Source organism: Mastigoproctus giganteus, chromosome 7, assembly GCF_048544385.1.
Source record: "Mastigoproctus giganteus isolate SK-2022 chromosome 7, ASM4854438v1, whole genome shotgun sequence".
NCBI classification, from domain to species: Eukaryota; Metazoa; Arthropoda; class Arachnida; order Uropygi; family Thelyphonidae; genus Mastigoproctus; species Mastigoproctus giganteus.
In genome coordinates this window covers 169,125,435-169,152,045 of record NC_143581.1, presented here as the reverse complement: position 1 = coordinate 169,152,045, position 26,611 = coordinate 169,125,435, and the positions used below count along the sequence as shown (strand labels likewise).

At 39.4% G+C, this 26,611-nt stretch overlaps 2 protein-coding genes across 4 annotated transcripts in view; one reads left to right on the top strand and one right to left on the bottom strand.

The window, feature by feature from the left end:
• The window catches only part of IntS14 (integrator complex subunit 14), a 286,147-nt gene extending 265,955 nt beyond the window's left edge, over window positions 1-20,192 (bottom strand). Inside the window, exon 1 of the mRNA XM_090377975.1 lies at window positions 20,163-20,192. The gene's annotated coding sequence lies outside the window, so the exon portion shown is untranslated. The remainder of the gene's footprint in view (window positions 1-20,162) is intronic.
• A 206-nt stretch (window positions 20,193-20,398) lies between these two features.
• Window positions 20,399-26,611, top strand: part of LOC150083322 (sodium/potassium/calcium exchanger Nckx30C-like) — a 238,400-nt gene continuing 232,187 nt past the window's right edge. For all 3 annotated transcript variants that reach the window (XM_090377179.1, XM_090377180.1, XM_090377177.1), the window contains exon 1: window positions 20,399-20,528. The gene's annotated coding sequence lies outside the window, so the exon portion shown is untranslated. The remainder of the gene's footprint in view (window positions 20,529-26,611) is intronic.

Below are 26,611 nucleotides of genomic sequence, written 5' to 3'. Positions count from 1 at the left end.
ATGATAGATACACTTTTGCTTACAAGGTTTCTTCTCGCTCCTTTTAATATCGTACTGGAGGCTTTGTTGCTTTATTTATCTTCTTTACAAAATAAGTAAAACAGCGTGTAATCACACTTGGTATGCGATCCACCAACCTACGAAAAAAATGGCTCGTTATCGTCGAATTCTTGCTAGGCGTTTCTGTGATATATTACGCTAAAGTATTTTTCAGTTATTGCTTAGGTGTCCTCTTACATGTGGCGAATCCAAGTTTCTTTTATGGAACTGTTCCAGAAAAATGTTTTCTTTTATATTTTTGAATCAGATTCAGATGAAACGTTTGCCCACACTCCTTTTCCATATACGTAGGCCAGTCTGGAGACCTTACATCTAGTAAGACCTTACTAAATGTAAGGAGACATTGGAGACCTTATGTCTAGTAAGGTCTCCAATGTCTCCTTAAAACGTAAGATCTAAAACAACGTAAAGTCTCCAACGTTGTAATTGAAAAACTAGATGCAGTATAGCAATGTGACTTTGAAAATTTAAGTCGAGCAGTCATCTGCTTCTTATTGGATTAAACTGCTTTGATAGAACTTAACAGAACTAAATTTAGATCTTATTCACATCTTTCTGTACTTTAGTTTCATTTTGTAGCGGGACATTTTTAAAGATCAGTGCTTATGTTGATATTTTTGTTGTTTAAATTCTTTCTTAAACGTAACTGTGGCTTCACCTGAAAAAGGTACACATAACACGTCAAGGTCTCTGACAATTCGCCTGTGAGTAATAACCTGTTTCTTTGTGCTCTCTTTCGCGTGCCTGCCAAACTTTCTCTAGCTCATGGCAATTTTTTTAAATGTGTGCTAGATGGAGAGAGTGCGACTACTTTAAATTAAAACTCGCTGTACTGTTAGGTGAGATTGAATCTTTGAGAAAACGAGTGGATGCCTTATAGAGAAGGCGAAGTGGGAGCTCGATAGACATCAAAGTGTCTGATTCTATGGAGAGTGATGTTTTTCAGAATACGCTCCCAGAACTGGATTTTTCAGTGCAGAATTTTTAGGTTCCACCGAAAATAATCTTACTGGAGGGTCCAATTGTAAGGGAAACAGGAAATATATTCCGTAATAAAGCCAAATGAAACAGAACACCACATTATGTGTGCCAAGATTTACGGTGTGTCTAATCAACTATCAATTTTTAAGGATAATAAAGGTTTATGGTGATCCATGCGATTAGTAATAACTTAAAACATACATGACCTGATGATTTGGTCAAGAAATATAAGGACATGTTGGAAAAATGTCGCGAGAATGCGCAAAATGTTCTTGTCTACAGTTCTGTCCATAAACATGAGCAGAGGGAATATATGATGAAAGCTTTGGGAAAGATTAGAAGGAAAGTCCAAGGCTTATTTGGAAGGGAACTTTCCTCAGCGTGGTTTGCCCTAGTTAATAGAAAAAATTTGCTTTGTAAAGATGCAATTTCTTGAGGAGGTAGTGTTTTTGCTAATTTTATTGAGGATAACATAATAATTCAGGGGAACTGATAATTCTGGGCAGTTATGGAAGTCGTCGGAGCTTGCATGCTCCCTATCAGTACTTGTGTCCGAAATGTAATGCATTCAAAGGAACAGTGAAATATGTTTTCTCCGGTGGTATACGACAACCAGCAGTCGTATACCACCGGAGAAAACATGTTTAAGCAACTATAAGGGATTCGTCAAGGTTGTAAAAAGATAGAAAATTTAATTCTGCATAGCAATACCAGGACATCAAAAGGCCCATAAAAATATCTCACATTATCGCTGGGACTCGACCTGAGGTCTTTTTAACCCGCTGTTGGGAGGACTGTGATTCTACCAATTGTGCTATCCGCGAGAGCAAAAGGGGATTCCACCAGAGCTTGTTACTACTAGAAAGTACACACACATTTTCGACATTGCCTTTGAAGAAATAAATAAAAACAACATGCAATCGAAAACCAGGCATGGGTTAATGGAAATTTCCTTCAAACTGACAAGGACAAAGCCAAGAATAAAGCTCTGACTAGATTTTGATTGACATACTTGGGAGAAATAATAAGCATTTTGTCACACACATACACATGAGCGTGCCTGATGAATGAAGGAAAATGACAGAAAACCTGACCTCCAACGATGCACGATCCGAATCAAATAAAAATACAAAATATAATCGCAGGAAACATATTCAAGTACGTCAGCGAAAACACGATCAAAACATGCAACATATCTAGTTGGAGGGGGATCAAGCTTAGAACAACCAAGTACGGAGATATGCGCAGCAAAAGTTGTAAGACTTTGAGAAGAAAGATTAACTGCTAAGTTGAAATGACTAACACAGAAAGCAATATCAAAAGGATTAGCCAAGCTTAATTCACTGACCATGGCAACAGAAACTTGTAAGAGTGGAAGACAGCGGCAGACTACATTGAGTTGGTAGTGTACACAACTTTTACACACCGCTAATAATTCGCTAATAAAGATTGAGCAATAAAGGAATTTCAAACATCAAGGCGGTTCAAAATAGAAATACTGTCTCTTTATGACAGTAAAGGAAAATACTTTTTAAATTTATTTATTCAATTGATTGCTAGTTACAATCGCCTCTTGTACAGCATGCAAGCTAGAAGGGATAAAAAAAGTTACAACTCAGAGAATAAATTTACAAAAAATCGACATTTTTAAATAAAAAAAAAAACGGTCCTTCGTTCTGGGTGTCTCAAAGAGGAGTATCCACAACATGCAAAATTCAATACACTTCACACACGAGCTGCACGATGGTAGCATAAAACTGAGAAACAAAAAGATTGTGTCGCTAAGCAGTTAACCTCCAAAACGATATCCGAAAACAGTAGAGATTTTGAGAGAACTGCGCATTGGGACCGCTTTCAACAGGGGACAGGCTTCTCAGTTCAATTTTTAATTGCACCGCATGTAAGAGACTATGGATTCTAGTTAGTACTGTCGTGACTCGATTGTTTGTTTGAAGATAGCCGTTCTGTAGGTCTTACTGGAGCATAGTTTTCCACAGTTAACTTGAAACCGGTTCAGGATTTCCATTGTATTAAGCGTTAAAGCTTTTCAATGATTGCCTCAGACTTCGTGGGTGTGAGATGATGCCTGATAGGACTGATGCATCATACTACCTGTCAATAACTTGGCCAGGATATGAACATTTGTCCTGATAACAATAAACTTCCAAGGTGTCCATTCCATCTTTGCATACAGAATGCCAGAGTGAAGGGAAATTGGAAGATCCGGTTTCACCACCTAAGAAGCCAATATTCAATGCTTAGGAAGGTTTAGACGTACGTTTCTGAAGCTGATGACAAATGACCGAAGCATATAAGGCAACCGGGGCAACGCACCTAATAATGTATTCTTTCATCAGTTGAGCATTATGGATCCAAGTTAATTTCTGTCTTGAGCGCCAGATAGCTTATAGATAATACAATTTAATTGTAAAATACACGTGCAGTGGGGGTATAATCTTTCCAGGAATGACTCTGCAAATAAGTTAACAATTGAACTGGTCAATTATTTTATTTTGTCCCATTCAAAGTAATTCCTTTGGGCAGCTTTCTGAGCTCGTGATCACAAAAGTATTCTGACATTTTTGAATGCCTTCCTCATTTTTTAATTAGCACCTGAACTTCCTCACATCACCATCGAGTTTCGTTGCGAAGACAACAATTTTATTGTTATCTTCGCAACAAAACTTGCTTCTACCACAATTTTATTTTTAATCTTCATCGGGCAGATGCGAACACCTGCCCGATGCGAACATCCATCATCACTATATCATGCTGCATGTTTTTTAGTAATAAACGATCTGTTCTCTTTATCAGAATGCAATCAATCTGTGATCTACTTGCTCCTACTTTGTAAATGACTACGTGCTCATCCTTTTAGAAGAAAGTGTTGGCTCTCACTAAATCTAAAGCTACAATCAGTAACAAAAACAAAACTACTCCTTTATTATTCACTTCTCAAAGCCAGTTTTATGCGTTCTTTCAGACCGAGAAAAAAATGAAGATAATTAAGATAGAGAAGAACCTCTATCCATCTTAATTATCTTTCCTTTAATGTATTGAGTGAACGATAACTTAAGTTATTTAATTTTTAAATTATACGAAAAACACTGCTCTCTGCGCGAAATAATCAAAATAATTAATTTATTGATCTCAATTGGGAAGCAAAATTTCCCACACTCATCTCGTTCTATACACTAAATCGATATTCTGTTCGTTGGCATATCTGAATCCCTTCTGGATTCCGTTTTTAAGCCTGTTACTAAAAGAGTGACAGCTTCGACTGGGACACGATGAAAAATAACAATTGACAATCTGTCGTCGTTTCATTTGAAATCTCCAGAACTTAATAAGTTAATTTGGATCCTGTATTGCAGGATCAATAAACTAATTATTTTTTAATTACACGTGGAGTAGAGGATTTTTCACATAACTTAAGCGGCTGTCTTTTGTTTTACTTCTCTTTTTAAAATATCTTGTGTTCGTTTGTCTGTCTCTACTACATATTTTATTATTGTTTTTATTGGGTTTTAGGAGCATGGGCAACTAAGGCCATGTTGCTCCGTGCATATTGTCAGTAAATTGCAGGTGTTCTAAGGTCAATTTTCTGTTTGCTGGACGTAAACCAGAGTTTCAGGGAGAAAAAACCATGCTACCCTCGCCTGAGATCGACTAACTCAGCCACGGTTCAAAAGTACCCATAAAAATTCCTCCCATCATCTACGGGACTTGAACTCAGGCCTTTTCCACCCAGTGTGGGGAGGAAAGCGATCCTACTAAATGTGCTACCCACGAAGGCACATATTTTATAAAGACATAAGTCTTATTAGTTCTTCAGTAGTTGAATTTTATCACCAATTTCTTCTTATGTATTTTTAATCTCATTGATTTTAACTTGTTTCAATAAATATAATCGTTACTCACTTTCTATGGCCGGTTTTTCTCTTTTTCGGGATGGAAAAATCTATATTCTAGAAGGAAAAAGTACAGACAAAACTCGAGATTGGCTAACTCGGCCACGATACGAAAAACAATCACAAACGTTTCTCCCGTCCTAACTGAAATTCGATGACTATGGCAATCAAAGTCTGGTCTTTTCTACATATTGTGAAAGCAGCCGCGTGATTATAAATCTACGAGATGAATACTTAACTACTTTTTCTAAGAACTTCAATTCTTCGGCATCGCTGAATTTATTTTCATTTATTTTATATTTTGTTATTTTTAGACTATAAAGTCCCTACAAGTACGAATTAACTATGAATAGATTTTATTATTACTCATCGCTCAGACTCATTTTACTCAGACAGTAACTGAGGAGTCACGAACTACCAAAATATTTGAACTCAAGAAATTAATAACCGTTCAGAATTTTATTACAAAATTCCATCGAACAAGAGTAATCCTGACACGTCTTCTCTAACGCTTCAGCAGTATCCAACTCTTCTTGCTATCTCTGCGTCACTACGGTGCTTCAGTCACCAAGTATTTACCGATTTGATGACGCCCGAAGAATACCTGATTAAGAAAGAACGTGTTTGACACTCTCATTCGATACTCCCAGTTGAATGACCGGCCTAAAAGCTGAGAAGCTGCTCTTCGAGGAAATTGTCAACTATGTGTGGAAGTAAGATCTGAGGTTTTCAATTTGATGCTCCCTTTTGAGGTGTATTTGGTGTAAAATTATTGCTCAAATCCATAAGTGTATATTCACTGTCTCTATGGAAAACAAATGATAAACTACTTTTAATGTTCAATGAAATATTTTAATAACTTTCTCGTAGTTAACTTCGAATTTGCAATGCAAATGAATACATCAACATCTAGAGTGTTAACTGTTGACATTGTACCTTAGAAAGAATGAGGTTGAGGGCCGAAATCGGCTACTTATCTTCCCTTATATTTGCATTCGTTACTAGGAACCATTATTTATAAACAAATATTCTATTATACTAAGGTGAGACCACATAACTGAGAGAGGTTTATAACTAATCCTTTTTCACAAGCCCTCGAGGGAATAAAGTAGTTATAATCGTCCCACACTGTGTGCAGAAGGCATGGATTCGAATATCTTCTATTAGCCTTTTTTTAGGCTTTTTTCCATTACCTTTGAAGGCTAGTGGGTCTCAGCAAAGATTTTCTTCCTTGAATCTCACAGAACAGCCAAACCGACCTGAGGACAGGCTCAACTTAGAGAAAAAAATACGCTTAGATGTGTCAGCTGCCTCACTGGTAACTGGTATCTTGGAAATCTTTTAAATCATTTCAATCCCAATATTATCATAAATACAGTGGGTAATTCATAGTAGAGTATAAATGAGAAATTTCATTGCTACGATGGGGGTTCAAGAAAAGATTTGTATTCATCCAGAAGTAGTTGTGATAGAAAGATGAATTTTTATTATACCTTGAAATCTCTATAGCAAGCACACAAATTTTGGTTTCGATCTGACAATTCATTTTTGTTCTTTGCAGCTCTGAATGAAGAAAAGTGTGACAATGGATACAGTGGAATACAGATCAATGATTCGGTTATTCTTTCTGCAAGGGGAAAACACCCAAAACAATCCACGAAGAAATGGTTGCTGTTTATGGAGAAGACTGTCCAGGTTACTGTGTTGTTGCACATTGGTATAAATAGTTCAAATGTAGAAAAACCTCAGTGCCTGATGAAGACTCCCAGACGCCCAACAACTGCTGTAACAAAGAGAGTGTCCGGGTAAAAAATCCCAGGTTTTTTATGCAAAAATTAGCATTAATCCTGGATGATCGGCTATAAGTGTCAAAGAACTAGCTGCACAGCTCCAAATTAGTGGAATCTTTGGAAAACATCATCCATCAACGTTTGCATTTGAGTAAAGTGTCCTAGATGGGTTCCAAGACTTCTGACCCCTTACAAGAAAACGAAAATGGCACAACGTGCACATGAAATGTTGTCGATGTGCCAGGAAAAGCAAGAGGAGGTTTTTCACGGCTAGACTTCATGGATGAAACTTGGATGATTACTATGATCTCAAAACTAAACAAATGTCAAAACAATGGAGGCATGCAGTTCACCACTCTGCAAATTTAAAAATGTGCAGCCAAGTGCTGACAAGGTGATGATCTCAGTTTATTGGGATCAGCATGGTGTAATGGTAAAGATTACCTTTGAAAGGGCTGTACTGTGAAGGCAAAGCATTATTCCAACCTCATCATAAAGTTACGTGCTGCTATAAAAGGTAAAAAAAAGAAAACGGAGAAAGCTGTCAAAAGGTATGCGCTTGCTGCAGCTGTCAAAAGGCGTGTCTCTGCGCATTCCTCGCATGCTGCAGAGGTGTACCCACGAATGTGGATTTGAAATATTGCGGCATCCTTCTTATTCTCCCGACCTTGAACCCTCAGATTTCTTTCTCATTCCTGCCGTGAAGTCCTTTCTTCGTGGAAAACACTGTACTGCGAGGTGATTTGTGCTGCCGAGTCATGGTTTGGAGGACAGTCAGTGGACTTATGCAAAACTGGCCTGCGGAAGTGTATTGAGAGGTGGAAAAAATGTGTCATTTTGTCCGGTGACTATGTTGAAAGTGCAATACATGGTTTCAACCTTCTATACAAATGTTCAATGAAAGTTGAACGTTTGCATAGAAGGTTGAAACCATGAAGGTTTCAACCTTCATGGTTTCAACCAGAAGTAATTGTGATAGAAGGTTGAAACCATGAAGGTTTCAACCTTCTATCACAATTACTTCTGGGTTAATACAAATATTTTGAACCCTCCTCGTAAATAACTGCTCTTTTCCTTGAACAACGTTCTATACTGGATCATCGAATAAGTCCATAACTATTACAAAATTGTTCAATATGTGGGCCATTATTTCAAACACCACAATATAAAGATTTTGCTAATCCAGAACAGCATGGTGCATAATATCATCGTAGACTTCCATGCAAAGACAACATGTCAGCACTTTCAACTGTGCTAACGTTAGTAGATGGCGAGAGATTATTGGACATAATCTCTCGCTATCTATTGACGGTCCTCCCGGGTAGCAAGGTGGCTATAATCACAGTCCTCCCCACACCGCGTGGTGGAAAAGGTCTGGATTCAAATCTTGTCAATGACGCGAGGAATTTTTATGGGCTTTTTTCGCACCATGTCTGAGTTAGTTGGTCTCATGCCAGGATAACAAGGTTGTTTTCCTCAATCTCAGGTTTTTCATCTAGGAAAACTGGCTATAGAAACGCGCAATTCACGGACATGACATAATAAACATGGGTGCATGAGTCTGTTCTCTGGAGTAACCCTATTATAAAATATTTATTTATTTTTCTTACCTACCATCTACTTGCATTTTATCGAAACTTGAGTGGTTGTACGGTGGCGTCACTATTCAGGAAATAAATGATCAGCCTGTATCTATTGCTTTTGCTTTGTATCCATCTAGATTATGTTGAGATCGTTAAAAACATCATTAGTTTGTTGACAATGTCTTCACTCTCTTAATTATCTCTAGAGAGATAATATTGAAATCAAAATTAATTATAGACATTGGACTCCAGCTAGATTCTCCTTTTAACATGTTAAACCAAGAATAAGTTGACGGTGACGCTCTCTTTCTGTATGGACTCTAAATTGCAGCACCAGTTAGTTTAGCTGAATTTGTTGCTGGATTTTGTTTCAAAAGAATAGAAACTTTAAGAAAGTTCTTTGGCATCGATTCAAGATCGGGTATTTGTGTCATCAAATTAGGAGACCAGGATATATGACATGCGATTGAAGTCAGCGTAAGTGAACTGAGCATCTTAATGGGGTCCATATGGTTGCTACATTTCTTTAACTGCTTTTGATTAATTCTACCTTTTTATGAAGCAATTACTCGTCGACATCAGTCTTCATTCCATTTTAGGCTTTATTTATGGATAAATTTTTTTTACAATGTGACTGAGCTAGTCTCTCTCAGGTGAGAGTAGTATGGTTTTCTTCCTGTAACGGGGGGTTTTTTCCCAGTAAACAGCAAATCGACCACAGAACGCATACAATTTATTATATACAGTGCAATATGGTCTTAGTTGCTGATGTTCTCAAAACTCTACAAAAATCTACGTATTTATTTTTCCATACAAATTGTTCTTGGCACCATTATCGATACATCCTTGCAACTATGTTGCGTGAAAAGTTCAGGAGAACTGCCGTTTCAGAGATGCTTTTTCCAGCACGCCTTGTACCTACTACAGCAAAGAAAAGTCCGTTAGATCACTCCTTTTCTCCATTCTTGCCACGTTTTGTACGCTTAACTGATACTAGAAAGGTTGTTCTGCTGCATTTATATCCACAACTGTGGTCATGTGACTTGCAACGTTGTGGGACAAACCATTTGTGTCCACAGTGGGAGTGTACCTAATAAAGTGGCAGCACAGTGTGTGTATATATATATATATAATTTATAGCCTAATTTGTTTCTATATATTTTCAGTTCAACTATTGTTTTTTCAGTGGTGTGGTTTGGCCATGCGAGTACTAGGCTTTCCGTTTTATTATTTTTCGCTGCATAAGGACCACCGCTGTGCAAATCTATTGCATCGGCGGTTTGATCTTAGTATCATTCCATCGTTGCATGGATTTGTTTAGCGTTCGAGATGCAGTGATTCCCTGACTATTATTGGTCACGTGGTCTTCTGTCGAGTTGGGGCATAATGGTCAGTCTATTTTATTTTATATCATTTCATTTTATTAATTATTATTTTCAGTTTATTTGGTCACGTAATATTGTTAGTTCACTTTTCCACCTTAGTGAGATTTCACATAATTCGGAAACGCGTGCCTACTAGGGGGCGCCTCTAAATATCTTTTAATTTGCATAATTTTCTAAATTATTTTAGGAACTTTGCTTCAACACTACCCTCTTCTTCTTTATCCCCTCCGATATATTTTTCTGTTATGTTATCTTTGTTGTTTTATTTGGTTGAGTTCTTTTTCACTCTACTGGTTTGCCGTGCTGCTGGCAATTATCTTATTTTAGCTTACATATATATATATATATGTATATATATATACACACTTGTATTCAAAGAAAGTGATGCACTACTTAAAATTTAATTGTCGTCCGAATAACGTAAGTATATGGCTATATTTCTTACAGATTGCATCAGATAAGATTGACACGCATAGGTGATGACGTAATATTGCATCAGCTGTTACTTTCAGCTATATAAGCACGCCCTGCAAGGGTTGCAGTCATTCCTTGCTTGTGTCAGGATGGTGAGTTACGTGCAGTTGACGCCAAGAAGAAAGTGTGCTACTGTTGCTTTATGTGAGAAAGGATGTTCTTCCCGTCATATTGCTTATAGAGTGTCTTGTAATCAGTGGACAGTGACTAGATTTCTTTCCAAACTCAAGAATACTGGTTCTGCTGAAAGAAAGAAAACAGGAACCGAACGAAAACGAGTCTCTACGCCAAAACAGGACCGCGTTTTGAAGCGCTTATGAGCTGAAAAGAGAATGGGAAGCACATACAAGAGTGGTAGCAAGGGCAGTAACAGTCAGAAGAAGCCTCTTCAAAAATGGACTTGTAGCCCGTCGTCCTAAGAAGAAACCCCTCCTCACACAAAAAATGAAAAAGGCCCGATTAATTTGGTGTAAGGAGGATGACAAATGGACCCCTGAGCAGCGGAAGTCAGTTATTTTCTCAGATGAGAAGAAATTTAACCTGAATAGCTCTGATGGGAGAAAAACGATTCGCCGTAGACGTGGTGAAGAATACCATCCAGACTGTATGGCGTCTACAGTGAAATTCCCTACCAGTCAAATGATATGGGGGTGCATTTCCCATCGCGGTGTAGGTCACCTGCAGTTTATAAAAGGTTCGGTAAATGCCAATGGATACCTGGCTATATTGGAAGGCAAATTGCTGCCAACCATTAGTGATTATTTCAACCTGCCAAGTAACTGCATCTTTCAGGACGACTCTGCTCCTTGTCATCGCGTGAAAAGTGTAAGTAGGCCCTGCTATAGTTACTTTAGCTTCATTTCTGCATTAGAGGTTCGACAGTAATGTGTTTACATTTGTTACAGGTGAAGAAATGGTTGCAAGAACGGTCCATTACAACTGTTAGCTGGTCAGGAAACAGGCAGGACCTGAATCCTGTAGAGAACTGTTGGCATCGTGTGGAATCTGCAGTTGCCAGAAAGAAACCAAAGACCCTTCGTGAAAGACCCTTCATAATTCGTGTTTGGAACGACGAACTGTCAGTTGATTATCTTCAGAAATTGATCTTGTCAATGCCTCGACGGTGTGCTGCTGTCATCAGGACCAGAGGCGGTTCAATTAAATAATAATTTTCACCTGGTGAACTTTTCATTTTGTTTTCCATTTAAAATGATAAATCAAAGCAAATTGAAGACTTCTGATAATATTTCAGCCATAATTGTCGTGTTTACCAAAACTGTTGTATAAAGGTTGCAAATACTCATTTTGGAATATTTTTAGAGCACCTGCCAAATATTACTTAGCTTTGCCTTAATTATTAATAAATATCTTTTGTTTATATTTCTATTTGTGACGCTAGTCATTAATGTAACATACCATCGCGAAAAAGGGTTGTAAATATGAAATTCCTAGGTGATGCACTTTCTTTGAACACTTGAGAATAATAATGACTAGTGACGCTCTTGCTATTGATCCAAACACCTTTTAGTTCGGTTTTTTATGGAGATATTGGATTCTGAAAATACTGCCCTTAAATGGGATACAGCAAGACGTGAGAGGGGTTAAACTGTACACTTTAGTTCGGATTTTTATTGCTAAGGACGCTATCGCTCTGTGGAAGAACTGAACATATCTGATCTTAGAAGATATGAGAGGAGGTGATCATGTGACATGGTCAATTTGGACTGTTATGAAGACCTTTAATCGTTTTGTGATTTGATGATAGTTAAGATTCTGTGTTCTACTCTATATTTTGGTCATTTTGAGTGTGGTGAGTGTGCAATAAGGGAACTCTGTGGAAGTGCACCTTAGTTGTATTTTTCAGATCAGAGAAGAAACACTTACAAATTCATCCTTAAAGTCGATAGTGTCGATCTTAAAACTAGGCAGTGGTGACTTCAATAACTGGCATTGGATTTGAAGAAAAGCTGAAATACTTTAATTTGGTGGAAAGTGACTTTTGCCTTTGTGGATAGTCCAGTTTACATGGTATGTTTGAATCCCCGAATTATTGTGACTTGAGGTTTAATCCGAATATGATGATTGATGGTATTACAGAGGATAATATTAGCAAACACTATTTCAGGAAATTTTGTGATTTGTAGAGCTCTGTAAAATTTGGAGGAATTTTACATAGTCAGGTTAATTAGTGCATAATGTAAATAAGGAGTATGTAATTAGTATAAAGTGTACGTATATTGTAGACTTGTGAATTGTAAATGGTGTACATGATACACGTTTTATGTCCCCTTTAACTTTTGCCTTAAAAATTATATCCATGAGGTCTGAATAATGTTGAAACCGTGTCTAGTAGATTGTTGTATTGAGCTGTCCTTCCTTGATTTTCAAGTGTATGTAAAGTTAAAACTGTACAATGTCATGCTTGTGTACAGTGATGTACACAAGCTGTCGTTTGGTTTCTTTCGAGCATCTCTGGGGGCCTAAATTTTTTAACGAAATTATGGAGGTATTTCATGTATGCTGACGTTATACACGAGGCAGAATCAAATGACTACGAGAATTTATTTATTCTTATAGAAAAAAATATAGAAAAAAATAACGTTCCCCACAATTTGGGCGCTTGTCCTATCTACACTAAATATTTCATACCCTGTTCTTCAGTCTTTTGGTTGGCACCATCATTTGGAAGCTTACTTCAATTCCGTCCTTCCTTCCGTCCAGGTGGACTTGACATTCTGCCATGCCATTCTTTAGCATTCCAAAAACATGAAAATCACAAAGCAACAAGACCGATTGTACATTTGTTAGTTGTACATTTGTTTGATGCTCCTAAAACAGTACATTAGTCTGTTTTAGGAGCATCAGTGACTAAGGCCATATTGCTCCTTTTTTTTTGAACGTGTTCTGAGGTCGATTTTCTGTTTGCTGGACAAAAAATTGGGGTTTCCAGGAGAAAACCCATGCTACCCTCGCTTGAGCAGACCAACTCAACCATGTTGTGAAAAAAGGCCCATAAAAATTCTTCACGTCATCGAAGGGATTGGAACTCAGGTCATTTCCACCCGGCTACCCAAGTGGGCACCAACGATACAGGAAATGAACAAATGCCTTCCAGTGCAGTTTCTGGATGGTTACTATGTGGTAATCTATGTATGGTCGCTTACCGTTGTGTAATCAAACGACAGCATCGTTCCAACGTCCGGGTCTTGTATGGCACGTCTCAGATAAACTTTAAAGATGCGTGTAATTCTGTGAGTTTCAAATGAAATGGCACATCAACTATTTTTTGAGTGTTAGAACAGCGTGGCGGAATTTTCCTAGGGCGTTTGAAAAACTCGCATTTCTTTGGCCATGGCGAAAATATGTTTCCATTACATGATGCGACCTCGCTTGTTCTCTGGTTTAATGAGTCTCCGCCATTTTACCTTAGCTGTCGCTACGACATTGCACAATTTTAAATTCTTTCTTTCATATGATTCAATCTCTCTCATAACTACACGTAAGTACTCAAGAGATAAAGAAGAAACTTTGGCTTTAGAATATTTAAGACTGAGAAACAACAGGTCAGAAGTGATCAGCATTACTCCATTATATTTGTTTATTCATGCAAACTAAACACAGTTGGGTGGGTGGAGCACTTTACTGCCACTTCAACATGCCCCACTTATCAAAGAATTTGTTAATTACTGCTATATTCATGTATATTATCTAAACGTTTCACCTAAAATTATTTATTTAGATTTAATGAGCTGTCAGGAGCAACATTCACCTGTGGTGATAGTGTGCTTGTTAGCGGATACACAAGTTGCCCTTTCGAATTCGCCTGGGTTAGAGTTCAATAAATTTTCTGTTTGTATTCCGGGACGACCACACTGTCAGAGGAGTTCACAAGATAGCGAATACAAGAAACAGCACCCAATTAGCAGACACAGGCTTGAATCTCGGTCACTCAAGGCACGTTTACTTATGCATCCAGGTGCCTGACAACTCGGCTACAGTGGTCGTTCTTAAGGTTAAATGATTCAAGAATGCGGACGTTCTCTGGATCAGCTAAAAAAATTAAACAAATAAAAATAATATAAAATAGAATATCCTTACCCACAAGGTAATCACCCAATTCCGCTTTAATTCTGTGAATCTGTCACATGGTGGACATAGTGTTGACGGTAAGGCTCCTCTGGTGGTTTCCCAGCTGTGCCATCATTACTCTTGTGGAGATAAACAGGACCCTGTAAATGCCAGAAGTGCGTGTTCTTTGTGAAGTACCGTGTACTGTTCTGTTGTTCTTCTGACTACTGGGTGGCAGGGCCCCCAGTGGAAACCCCACATTGCTCGTCTAACACTATGGGGAGTTGAACTAGGCAGCAGAGAGATAAAGTTCTCTGGCTAGATTCTGTCGGGGTCGCTTGAGCTTCCTGGACAGGGGCCAAAAAAATATCCCAATCTATCGCAGAGCAAGAAGGGAATAAACTTGAGAACTATAGCGGTTGTAGAGAAAGCAGCTACCCGAGTTCAATGGAGCAAAGTTGATCCACCGGGCGAAAGAGCGGGTGGGTGGAAACAAGCCGTACGAAAGTGAGGAAAGTCACACGGCTGGGGCACCCGGTGGTAGTCGCCAGAGGCGAAGCAGTGGTCTGAACGACGGAATTCCTACTCAGCCCAAGGCCCGGTTAGTACATTCTACCCTGAAAGAGTTTACATGTGAGCCAATCTAGTGAGAGCGTCCATCTCAAGGCGTCAGTCTGGGTTTCTTGGTCACGGGAGACTTCCAGAGGGGTTGCCGTTGGTGGAGGCATTGTCAGTTTAATTCGACTCCAGAGCATCATGAACTGAAGTGCCTAAGGGACAGCTATATTTGTTGCTGTAAGGAGGTCTTTCTGGCTGCGAAGAGATCCTGTGTAAACTTTATAAACACCAAGTAGAAGGGTTTCTCAGTAACAAGTGGGGTTTTAGGAGCATCAGCGATTAAGGCCATATTGCACCGTGATACTGTCTGTAAATTGCATATCTTCTGTGGTCGATTTTCTCTTTGCTAGAAGAATAACCCTAGTCGCCGGGAGAAGAAACAATACTACCCTCGCCTGAAACCGACCAACTCATCCATATTTTGACAAAGGCCCATAAAAATTCCTCGTGTGATTGACGGAACTTGAACTCAGGTCTTCTCCACCTGGTGTGGGAGGACGACGATTCTACCAACTGTGCTACTCACGGTTCTCTCAGTAACAAAGAGGTGTTCTCTGCCACGAGGGAGATCATGGATTCTGGAGATTAAGATATTTCATTTGTGATCATAGGGAGGACATGAGAAAACAAGATGCTTTCAGTCCTCAACCTGGCCACAGCAACAGAAGGGGTCATGAGTGACACCCAGAGATGTGAGTTTTTGCCTGATGGAGCCGTGACCCGTGATTAAGAAGGCAGCGTGTAGAACAGGTGAGAAGCAGGGTGGACGTTACTGGAAGGCCAAGGATACATCTGGTAGGAATTTCTGTGTAATGGGCCCTTTGTTTGTGGCCATCCATCTTGCTTGTCACGATTGAGTTAGTGTTGCAGAGAGAGAGAGAGAGAGAGAGAGAGAGAGAGAGAGAGAGAGAGAGAGACAGTCCTCTCTTTTCCTGCTTGATATCGTTAGTAATGTTAATTGTATGTCCTAAGATAATAGTTGGAATTCCTCTTGAAAGGCAATAATGGCGACCGAGGAGGTCACTTCCAAGTCTAGAGGGAGAACACTGGCTAAGATACAAAGGGCTGCAGTTCTGACGGTGCGGCAGGCCCTAGTTTTAGCCAGAAGAATGCAGCGCTGTATGGTTTGTAGCTTCTTGAGGTTACGAACGAGGGTGGCTTTGGGGAACCACGCTGGGCGCCATAGGTAATAATCGGCAGGAATAGTGATTTGAAGGAGTGAAAGGGTACGACGACTTAATCCCTAATCTCTCCTGCTGACATGAGCAACCATGGCAGTTTAATTACGAATTATATTTTGAAGCCAGATGGGATAGAAGGTTAACTTGTTATCAAGATTAATGCCCAATTAAGGTAGTCTTTATACATCTATACAGATTTTGTGGAATAAGAGCCTGTCGTAGGCGTCTAAGGATGTTCGGACACCAGAGCATGTCGAAGGCGCTGGCGAAGTCAATGGAGATAAAGAGAAAGTATTTATTGGTGGATGAGGTAGCAGTTGAACTTGCCTCTGTCACATTGGGGTAGTTGGTTGGTTGTTGTAAACCAATAGAACTTTGTCGGCGCATTATGGGCTTAGTCACATCATCAACTACAAACAACAACAACAAAACATCAGCAAAGGCCATATTGCGCCGTATAATATTTTTGTAAATCGGAGGTCTTTGCGCGGTAGCACAGTGGTATCGTCACCATTCTCCCCACATCGGGTGGAAAAGGCCCGTGTTCGAATCCCGTCGATGACGCGAGGAACTTTAATAGGCTTTTTTTCATTCCGTGGCTGAGTTAGTCGGTCTCAGTCATAGATAGCAAGTTTTTCCTTTAGTAACTGGGATTTTTCGTCCAGCAAAACACACAAATCGACTATAGAACACAAGCAATTAACAGACATATGCCACATAGCACGGCAGATGAATTTAATTATTCGGGCGGGCTAATAGTATAATAGTTTTGTTTGTTTTTTTGTAAATCTGAGGTACTCTCTGATTGATTTGCAGTTTTCTGGACGAAACACCAGAGTTTCCGGAAGGAAAAATAACGTGCTACCCTTGCCTGAGACCGACTAACTCAGCCACGTTGTGAAAAAGACCCATAAAAATTCTTCGTTTCATTGACCGGACTCGAACTCAGGCCTTTTCCACCTGGTATGGTGATTATATCAGCTGTGCTACCCACGAGGGCCCACGTTGGGAGACTACTTATTCCAATGCTGGACAATCCGCTGCTCAAAAGTGAATGCCATGAAATCCAATCTTCTGTTATTCCCTGAGATTTTATTTGTCTCCTATTTCATGTCTTGCCCACGAGAGAGAACAGGCTTCCCTCGTCCATTTTATTCAAATCTTTCAGCACCCGATACACATTCAAGCTATATAAAGGGTGCTGAAAGAAGGGTTCAAATGCCTTCTTGAGAGGAGGAAATTTTTATTGGCGTTTCTAACACTCTCACTGAGTTAATCAGTAGGTCTTAGGAGAAGGATTGACGGTGTTCCTCAGGGAATTCAGGTTTCATCCAGTGAAAAGGACAAACGTACGAGAGAACACACGCATTTCACAAATATAATACACTGATGTCACGCAGCCTTAGTTGCTTTGAGGCAGAAGCAAAACAAAAAACATTACACATTCTTCAGTAATAACTTGGGTGACAAGGATCGCAGAGCACACCATTTCTCCTGTCATGAGTACATAAGAAAACTTTCAATCTGCTACCGCGCACCACATACACAGTTTTTGTTCCTGGATGTCTGATAAATGTAAACTGTACATACGATCATAGAAGTTCGGTTGGCGTTTCCATGGTGACTGCTAGTACCGTATGTTTCGCTGCCAGTTTTAAAACTAGTGTAGTCTACTTCCTTCTACAGCATTTTACACCCCACTTTTTCCTAAGTGAATCCGAATGGCCTATTTTCTGAGCTCGCACAAGTCTCATTCCTCCAACTTCGCGATTTCTGCCCTTTGAATCATGTTTGACCATTGTGATATTCTCTGTTTGAGAGATAGTAATCTGGAATCCCTGTTTTTCACTTCCTCTTGTCCAAAATATTCTTAATTCAATCTGCTAAATTTATTTAGCACATAAATAGCAAATTCACCATTCGACTTCGGAGTCATCCAACTGTCTTTTCTTTGTATTCTGCGGTATCCTAGTTGTCAAAAGGGAGGGACAGTAGTACATGCGTTTGGGTTGATGACGGTTCATGCGTTTGGGTTGATGACGGTTCAAGCCCACGTGGCTCTTAAACATGCTGCTGCGCTGCTTTGTATTCTCTCTATCTTGTAAACTCCTCTAACCTTACGTGGCTGTACCTGAGCATAAACAGAAAATTTTTATTTATATTTAACGTCAGTTCTTTGGAACAAATCTTTTTCTTTTATGCATTTCTTTGAAATTTACAACCTCAAGAAATTCGAGTCTAACGTAAACAAGTTTCTTCTTTTCTCTCAACTGTGTTCTAATCCACTACAACAGAATACAATACGTTTCATGATGCTCAATCTTTTTGATTTATTAAAAATCCGTTCTCAATAGGATTGAGATCAAACGAATGAGGGCCACGGAAGAGAGTGGAAATCCGTGACATGTTCTCTGGTTCTCGTGAGTAGCATAGCTCGTGGGATCGCTGCCTTTCCCACACCCGGTGGAAAAGTCCTGAGGTTGAGTTCCGTCCATGACGTGAAGAATTTTTATGGACCTTTTTCACAACTTGGCTAAGTTAGTCAGTCTCAGATGAGGGTAGCATGGTTTTTTCCCGGCAACTTGGGTTTTTCGTCCAGAAAACCTTACTACAACATGTTCTTGCACGATGCACTGTTGCCTTGTCATCCACAAAGTGGCTATTGCAAGGTGCAGTAGAGCTGATAGAAAATTCAGATACCCCCCCCCCCCCCTGGAAGACGTTCAACGTTCTACCGGTATAAGCGGACTCAATACGTGCAAACAAAATATTCTCTATACAATGATATCACTTCCATATACTTGGGTTGTCTTAACATTGGAAGCAAATCCCTCGCTTCGTGAGGTTCTCGTCACATTCTCTGCATGGCATCAGTGCAAAGCAAAGTGTATCGTGATTCGTCTGACCACATGACTTTCATCTATTGTTCTGCTGTCCAATCACGACGTCCTCGGCCGCACTGCAAGCAGATTTTTCTGTTTTACCTCTGAAACAAGTGGCTTCCGAATAGCCAGTACCCAATTTATTCAATTCCTTGTGCATTGTTCTGGTTAAAATAGGGCAGTTCTTGGCTTGGTTTAATCCACTGGAAGTCCTCTTTTTCTTAACAGTTCTCCTTAGAATACGACAGCTTCGTTCTTCGCGTTTTCCTACCACATTTACGCCTTTGAGATGTGGAAGAACCGCTTGATTTCCAGTAATTAAAAACCTTTGAGATGGATGCTTTCGAGAAACTAGTTATGCCTTTCGTTTCCTTCTAAATGTGCACCGACGATAAGACCTTTCAAAGTCTGATGATCACACGTTTTCCCCATTCTGGCTTTAGGTTACTGCAGTCGAACAGCCTGCGCAGTCCTTATTCCCAACGAGGCAACACCACATCACCCCACTTCTTCACAGTTTCCTTTGCATCTATTTGCATTTCTTCTCTGTGATTGTTTTCATACACATCACACATGCATATCATACTTATAATCAGGGGTTATCAGCGGTTGTTTACAATTTGGAATCATGTTGCTCTTCCTCAAAACGAGTCAAAGGGAACTTCATTCAAGTTCCCCTTTTCTAAATACCTGAAGGGATCCCGTGCTGATGACGCGCCCTGCTGTTTCACACAGTGTGGAAACAATCTGGGATCAATTTTCATCGCCGATCGAAACGATAGAAGGAACTCTTATTAGGTTTTTCCCACATCTGGACCGAGTTAGTCAATTGAGGAAAGCTTTCGGTTTTTCATCCAGCAAAAAAAGAAAAATCGACCACTGAATGCATGTAACTTAAAGTCACGATGTACTGATGCCTCATGGTCATAATTACTCTTTGAAAATTCTAGAGCAGTCGGACTCAACTCCTTTCCTTTCTTACATTCGCTTAAAAACAGACTGTATTCGCTCTATCTTCAATTGTATTCTGTGTTATTGCAGCGAAACGAACTGGTCACGGCTTTTTAAACAAAACGCAGCGTACACAAGCAGAAACCTCCTTTCTGCAAAATTTACAAAATATTAATTCTATTAAGAGGAAGAATTTTTTACGCGGGTGTATTTTTAAACAAAAGAAAAGCGTTCTATGCTCCTTAATTTTACATTAAAAAAAGGTGGAAAAAAATTACCTGAAGTCGCAAAGTGGAACCTTGAAGAGATGTAAGACAGAATTCGGAAAATGTCAAAGAATCTTCACGTTTTACTCATTTTGGGCTTTCTGATGTCACAAGCTCGTGCTCTCATTGTTTCCACGGTTGTCACGTGTGGCGTGATGAGTTGCACCCATTCGACATATCGATTGGCGGACTTCCAGTGAGAGCCTTGCCACTTTGCCGTACGGTGCAGTGCCGCATTTCCTGACAGAGGAAGCGGGCACGTTATTCCTTTAGCTCTCGCAGGTGTGTTAAGTGCTTCGTGTCATTTAGGAGACATCCTGTGTCTTCTGCTGCTTACTGTCTGTCGTCTGGTTTGGCTATTTCATATCTACTACAATGGTAAGTACTTTGTTCATTCGCTGAATCTTCTGTACGCGCAAAAGTGAACAGCTTCGAGAGGTAGAAACGTCTTGGATTTCGTAAAGCCGGCTTTCGGCGAATGTGGCAATGCGAGGCTAATTCTGGCACACACGTATCGTACTATTCCCTGTAGTGAAGACCTATAAAATCCTCAGCTTTTGCTGTTCTTCCACAAACTGCTTTTTGGCTTTGTTATATTCGCTACATTGACTATAAATATTCTTTTGCTTGCTGTTGGTTAGCTGGTCACTGGTAGCGCCAGAAGTCGACGGTTATGGCATAACTGACATTCTGAATCACCTCCAAGGGCAATTGTATTCAGTCAGTGTTTTCTTACATAAGAACTGAGAAGCTTTGTTGTGTTTTACACCATAATTTTGTAAGGAAGCGTATTTTTTTCCCCCGATGAACTTTAACCCCTCTCCTCCCCCATTTTGTTCCACTTCTTACCTGTAGTAGCGCCGTGACATGTTAGAACCACTTTATTTTGGTCTATGGCTGGTGAAACGAATAAAAACAGCTTTTAACAACAAACTTGTTTGTTCTGGAATTTATCTCGTTAAGAACCAAGCAGTTGCAACTCGCTCACTTTACCTGTAGTAAATGGGGGTGGGAGGGGAAGGTTGCCTTGGATTAACGTGCCAAGAAGGACTTCGCTGACTCCAGTGTTTTTATGTTTGTCAAAGTGATAACTGGGGCTTCCATTTTAGGCATTATTAATGCAGATAAGTAATTAACTCGTTAAAGCGTAGTGACAGTTAACGAAGATTTATATAAAAAGACGTGTTCTTTATTGCAAACGATAGACAAAAGGTTAAAATGAAATTCTGATGATGACACCATTGACTTTGATAATATAGCTTTCTTTCTGTGGAAGTAGTTGAGAAACTATTCATCGGAAGACAATAAAGTTGACCATAAAGGAAGAATAAGATATTTTTTGATGTAACTGTTTTAGAAATTAACTTCTGTAACAGTTTCGAGTTTTTTTAATACGTTAACAAAAGCTTATGCACTGCCATTATTAATTAGTAATGTAGCTCGTGATGAAAACGCGTCTGTAGAACTCGATTACTCTTGTTTGACCAGCAGTAGTCAGCTTTGTAGTATCATAATTTGCGTGCGGGTAAAAAAAAAAAAAAAAACTTCAGTGCGAAAGTCAGGATCGATTATTGAAAAATCGGGCAAATGTTTCGTGACCGCTGTGACCTTGGAGAAACTGAAGGGAATTTTTCATTATGTATCTCAGGTTGGATGGTTTCGGATTCCGAGGTTTCTCTTGATAGGGTTTTATTCTATGGGTATTAATCGTTTACCTTTTTATTATAATAATGAAAAGGGAAGAACGCATGCGTAATATGTAGTATTGACCGAAATTCTTTCTCATTTTCTTTAGGGAGGCCTGGTGATAATCGTAGAAACTTGTTCCGGTCATGAACAATATTGAATTGGGTGAGGACTGAGAACATTGGCGTTTCGCTCTTTATTAGTGCCGTGTTCTGACCCAGTTTTGTTGGTCAATTCCTGCGTCGAAAATATCCTTTGACTCGTGTTTTTTCTAGGAAGCGGTGTGCTGTGCGATTACCATTAAGAATTTCCACGTTCCTAACAATTGTAGACCGTATTATAATTGGAAAAGTAAAGGTTTTGATTATGATTCTCTGAGTAATTAAAACGTGACTTTACAATTATAATGGAGAGATTCCATAGGAGGGTGAAAGTCATTTATTAGCCGCCCTCTTCTCTCTCATTCCGTCTACCTTTCACCTACTTGAACCGTGGTACCGACTGCTTACGTAAGATGCGTTTCTTAGACAACAGTTTGATGAGAAAGGGTAGAATTCTAACGGGAATGCGTCGCCGAATAGCTAGTGAACGACCTTGACCCGCTTTTAGAAATTCTCTACTATAGTTTTCCTTCCGTGAGCTAAGTTCACTCTAATTTTTTTATACTGTGAGCTGGTGAGAGGTTAATCTGCTTCAAGTATAGTTCTCCGCTAAGCCTTTGAACGTAGGTTACATATATCACCCCCACATGGCCAGAGCTATCTGGGCCTTAATTCAGCAACCCAAATCTCTAAGTTTAACTTCAGATTTCATTACAACCCAAGAAATCTTACAACGAACTTCGTACGCAGTGGAACCATGCCTCAACCATCTGAAGGGATATAGTTTCCAATAATTCACCGAAGGCTTCTAGCCTTTGGAGTAGTCAATCAATTCGGTCAAATACTAAACATTATTTCGGAAGCCTTGATCTATGTTGTTGCATAAGATATATCTAACAGCATTTTCGCTAGTAAGAGTACTCCATGTTCAATTTAAAGATATGTTGCACTCGTGTCACAGTCAGAATTGAAATTGATTCTTTCTCAAAAGAAAATGTTAGTTCTCAAGTTGTAAACCACTTCCAGTTATTTGATAGCTTGATTGTATTAAGAAAATTATTCAAGTTGCTTTACTCCAAACCCAATTGGGTGTTTGAACCATGTTCACGAGACACTAGGATACTTTTCTACTCTTCCAGTAGTGTCAAAATACGTAAGTTCAGAACAGGTCTCAGTTGAACCCGTGGAGCCTATTTAGGTAGTTGAGGCTGACAGTTTGAATAAATTTAAATGTCAACTGGATACTCATGTGCGGAGGGCAGCACATTTGTATTTTCGGTTTTTGTATTTTGTGTTTTTCAAACGGGCATGCTTTTCTCAGTATTAAGGAAAAATTCTGAGTTTATTCGAAAACGCTTGATGGTTTTATGTTTAAAACTCCCCCGATTATTCTGTATTTCAGTATCAGCAGAAAGTTGCTTTCAAACGGATCTTTGTATTTTCAGCAGTGTTTTTGAGCTGTGACGCAATCCATAAATATCTTCAAATTCATAATCGAATTTATTGACCTGAAAGTCGTAAGTTACAATGTTTCATTCGCATTCACGCAAAGCAGAAACCAGGTCAACTCTCACTTCTATAGAGCCATCGCATAACAACGTAAGTTCTCCAAAGCAGGTAATTTGAGCATTTTCTGAGGGGGAAAATGAGATAGGAGAGAACGCGGAAGACTTTTGCATAGCTCTGTTGATAATGATCCACAGTATTTATCTGGCTAGTAGGATGAATGGCCAATAACGTATAGAGTATATCCAGAAGATGTAGTTTGTGGTTTAACGTTATCATTGCAAGGGTCGGAAATTCTACCCAGAATTTTCCCACAATAGGTTGTGGAACACGGGAAACTTGCAATTGACCTTAGCCTTAACTGGCAACGTAATTTTTTTTACAAAGAATTGTCAGTCAGTGAATTAATTAGAAGAAAGTTTACGGGCTTAAAGCAGTAGCGTACCTACGGGGGTACAGGGAGAGAATTTGCTCCCCCTGCAACATTTTTGCCTTACATGGTGCCTATTGAAGGGTGAACAATTTCTTGACAGGGAAATAGACCATGTTACAAACACAGTAAAAGCGAATATTTTGTCACGTTTGCTCCCCTTCAAGGAAAAATCTGGATACTACTCTGGCTTGAAAATTACTTAAAATAGCACTCCAAGCGAAACTCGACTCAGCTTGGCCGAGGTGTTTACCATTACTAGTTTTCCTTACCATCGCAACCAGAGGAAAGTTATTCTTTGGGTCCATTCACAAAAACCTCTAAATGAAAAGCATCTAAGTTACCTCATTTTGTTCAGTTCAGCACAACAAATTGGCCATTGCGTGGTATGTCCTATCGTTTCAGATTATTCGTAATGGTTTCAGCAGCATCAAAAATACTTTCTCAGTTCGTCTTGGTGCTAATACAAGTACAGTAAGTCATGGCAAGTAAAATGGAGCAGCTCTCGCTGGTAGGCCCGGGTTCGAATCCGTCAACGACGCGAGGAGCTTTTATGGGCTTTAACTCTGTGGCTGAGTTAGTCGGGCTAAAGCACTGTTAGCAAAGGTCCCTCACCTCGGAAATTCTGGTTTTTCGTCCAGCAAAACAGGCAAATAGTTCGTTTACTGTGTATATAAGTTCGATCTTGGTTGGCCCAAATATGAGAGCATTTTTATTAAACATTGATATTAAATGATTACATTTTAGTGATGAGAAAAGAGTATTTCCTGATAATACGAGTGGAATAAACCATGAATTTCATGTGACCACAAAATCTGAGGGTGTTAAGTCGGGTGATCATTGTGCCTAGTGGTACAGGGCGGTTCCAACCGATCCATCGGTTATTGTACTTCTTGTTTAAAAAGTCAAATATCGAGGTAAAATTGGGGCAGTGCACCTTTGTGCATAAACTACATTCCATGCTGAAATCCAAGGGATTATCTTCAGTATTATCCACATTTTCTTTTCCTGCAGAAAATGTAGGTATGCCGTTTATGTGGAAGCCTTTCTGGTACAAAAATAAGGATTCAATAAGATTGTCCCCAAGACCACTTCAAACATTAATGGATATATATTTTCCTTTATGAATGAATGCTTGGCAATCGTATGTGATTTTTTTTCTTTGACACTTGGTATTAGTGTTTCGAAAGTTGAATTCCATTTCTTGTAAAACATGATTCATATGTAACCAGAACATGTCTGAGAAACAGAGGGTCACAGGTACAGTGAAAAATGGACCATTGACAATATTTTCTGCTTTTATTCATATCTAGTGGCAACGATACTGGTAGGAAAAGAGGCGGATTTCAAATTCTTCCAAGGGTTTGCGGTCCAGGTATTTCGAAGATGGCTAATCTAACTACAAATAGAGAAGCAAGAAAATTAATTGGGGCATCGTATGACGGCTTGTGGCTGATTGGAAAACAGCCAGGTTGGCTGATCATTAGAACGAATTTCTAATTTTTAAATAAAATACATTGTTTCTTTATACTCTGGGACGATCACACGGTCAGAGGAGTTCATATGATAGAGAGAATACAAGAAACAGCACCATATTTTACAATTATGGGCTTGAACTCCGGTCACTCAAGGCATGTGGGAGCTTACCTATGTGGACAATGACGCCCAGATCGTTTCAGAGAGAAAGGCATCTTGGAGGGTTCTTGTGCGGATGGACTTTGTATACTGTTGCCCACTTCGAATGGATGTACTTTATTCTCCTTACGTTACTATGAATTGTATTTGATGAATTGTATCTGATGCACAGCATGAGACTGTGCGGGTCTCATGCTGTGCATCAGAACAGATGAATATTTACTAACAGAGTAGACATAGGATGAGGGCACTGTTCAGATTACTGGTGGAACTTTGCTGTCCTCTTCTTTCCTCAACTCCCAATATCTGCTATTCACCTAGTTGCATCTCATCTATTGAGTTACGCGCTGTCAAGACTTTGTTTGGACTATATTCTGATTTAGTGATCATATATACTTGGACTGTTGGACTGAATTCAGTTTATCTGGACTTGCTGCTAACAGTGTTTACACTCTAAGATGTACTTCATGTGGAGAACACATCTTTGGTGAACCCATTACTTCTTTTGGACTTCATTCATTTAAGTCAAGTAGCGTAGATTCTTGTTTCTGGTAGCATCTTCGGCAAGCATGAACTCTATAAATGTGCAATTTTTATAGCTGATGGATTGTGATACCACTTTAGTAAAACTTCCTGTCCAATGGAAGTTTTGGTTTCTGAGCGTTTATTTTTTTTGACTCTTTGGAATATCATTGACTACATTACTTACTGGACTAAGTGGATCTATGTACTAGATATATCGATTTCTGTGTATTTAGATACTAATGCATAAGTGGATTCGTGTGTCTTTAAGTACAGTATTGTATAATATGGCGGGGATGTCAGTTTTTGGCAGGGAACGCCTAGTATAATAGTATTAGGCGTTCCCGACAACTGCTGCTCTCTCCTCTATTCATCCACTCTCGGAATACCTCAAGTACAGCCCAGAAGATTATTAGAGTTAATACTGCCAACCTTCAACTCTCCTTGGAGAGAACCTGGACCTGTGTACGTTGTGGTAACCCTGTCCCAACAAGTCGGCAGAGACACTGCCGTCACCGAACAAGAGTTGTCACACCCACTGGACTGAGCTCTACTCCAGGAATGAAGCCATCAAGAAACAG